This window comes from Orcinus orca, chromosome 9 (assembly GCF_937001465.1).
Source record: "Orcinus orca chromosome 9, mOrcOrc1.1, whole genome shotgun sequence".
In the NCBI taxonomy this organism is placed as follows: domain Eukaryota; kingdom Metazoa; phylum Chordata; class Mammalia; order Artiodactyla; family Delphinidae; genus Orcinus; species Orcinus orca.
Window position 1 is genome coordinate 51,494,664 of NC_064567.1, and position 2,110 is coordinate 51,496,773.

At 39.2% G+C, this 2,110-nt stretch overlaps 1 pseudogene; it reads left to right on the forward strand.

The window, feature by feature from the left end:
- Positions 1–563: 563 nt before the first annotated feature.
- On the forward strand, positions 564–1,830 carry LOC101271658 (cAMP-regulated phosphoprotein 19-like; annotated as a pseudogene).
- The last annotated feature ends 280 nt before the right edge of the window (positions 1,831–2,110 follow it).

Genomic DNA, 2,110 nt, shown 5'->3' on the forward strand with positions numbered 1-2,110 from the left:
TATCCCATCCATAAACCAAATGTCCTTGGCAGTAATTCTTGGCTATCTAATTATTTCCAACAGACAAAAGGCCAGACATATTCAAGGCTGCCCTTACACAAAATCACCAATAATCTGAACTTTCCTGATATAGACTCAATCTATCATAATGAGGCAGGTTTTTACTATGTGTAATGGAATCAAATTTATCTGAATCAAAAGCCATTTTGTATGTCCCTAATGTTCTTTGTAACTTCTGAGTGCTTATGAATTTATGCTTTTAAGATCTATTTACATACTCTTCATTTGTCCGTGCAGGGCAAACAACTGAGAATACTTTTGGGGTTTATTAATGTATCTTAAAATGGTATCTTTCTTGGTTTACTGGTTGAATCCAGCCCCAAGAAGCTTTTCTTATTAGAGTTAGCTCAGGCCAGCTTCTGTTTTGAGACAATATTTAAGGTCTCACAATTTGCAGTTTCTAATCCTCAGTACCACCAATTGGTATATGGAATTCCTCTCCTCAGGTTCCCTCTGAGCCCTCATGTTGGTTCCTATGTCCAATTTTCCCACCCTCTTGAAGGATGTTGGTGAGGGAACTTTTACCATTTTCCTGGGGTGCTTCTCCCTCTCTGATCCCCACAGTCTGAGGACGACTTATCACTGCTCTTGTTCTACTTCCTTCCTACCATGCAGAAGCAGACCAGGCAAAACTCTTCAGCTGCCCCACCTGCAGTTCGGAGGTTGTATTAGTCATGGTCTCCAGAGAAAAAGAACCAATAGACAGATTGATTGCTAAAATATATAATAATATATATTATTACATGATATATAAAGCATGTATCATATAATAATGTATAATAGAGAGAGGTTCATTATAAGGAATTGGCTTACACAGTTATGGAGGCTGATAAGTCCCAAGGTCTGTAGTCAGCAAGCAGAGACTCAGGAGAGTCAACGATGTAAGTTCCAGCCTGAGTCTGAGTTCAAAGGCAGGAAAAGACCTATATCCTAGCTCAAAGCCAAAAGCCAAAAGAAGGAAATCTTTCTTACTCAGTTTTTTATTCTACTTAGGCCTTCAGTGGATTAGATGAGGGCCAAGAACATTAGGGAGGGAGACTGCTTTACTCAGTCTACTGATTCAAATATTAATCTCTTAAAAATACCCTCATAGACACACCCAGAATAATGTCTGACCACATATCTGGGCACCCCATGGTCCAGTCAAGTTGACACATGAAATTAACCATCCCAGAGGTTAAGTTAGTTCAGTTCCGGGGGAGTGTTGTGTAGAGAGTCTTATTTCCATCTCCAGTACAAACCACCTTCCCTAATCCAGTTTTCCTTGCGACCCTAAACTAGAATAATATGGCTGATCCTCCACTTTTATCTTCATGCGAGAACTCTATCTCTAAAGTTAATCAAACCCCATAGTGGAGAAGTGGGGTAAGAGAGAGCAGTATATCCACAGAAGTCCCTGAGGCAGCCTCCACAAAGGAACAGAAGGAAATGGAAGATAAAAGTGACTAGTCCAGAGAAAGCTGAAGAAGCAAAATTAAAAGCAAGGTATCTTCCTCTAGGACAAAAGCCTGGAGGTTCAGATTTCTTAAGGAAATGATTGCAGAAAGGGCAAAGATATTTTGATTCTGGGAATTACAACATGGCTAAAGCAAAGATGAAGAACAAGCAACTTCCTACTGCAGTCCCAGATAAGACAAAGGTCACTGTGACCACATTCCCACTCCACAGGTCCATCCTCAATGGAAACTATCTCTTGCTGCTAGCAAGCTGGCTGGCTGGTTGAAAGAGCTGAACTGCATGAATCTTCTAATTCCCATTATTTCTCCTTAATACGTTCCTTCTCCACTTTTTATTTCCCTTCATTCACTAAGTCATTTGAGAGTGACAGCTTTGCAGGTAGCAGTAGTGTGTGCTGCTATTGTAAAGTAGTATACATGTGTACAGTTTTGGATTAGTTTAACAGTGTACTGATGAAAAGAACATGTTAGAGAAACATAAAGTAATCTACTTGAAAATAACTGTATATAATACCTAACTTCTAGTGTAGGAAAGTCCCAACAAGTAAGTTTTACAATTTTAACTTTTTGGCTTTCTTTAATTCATCTTAATC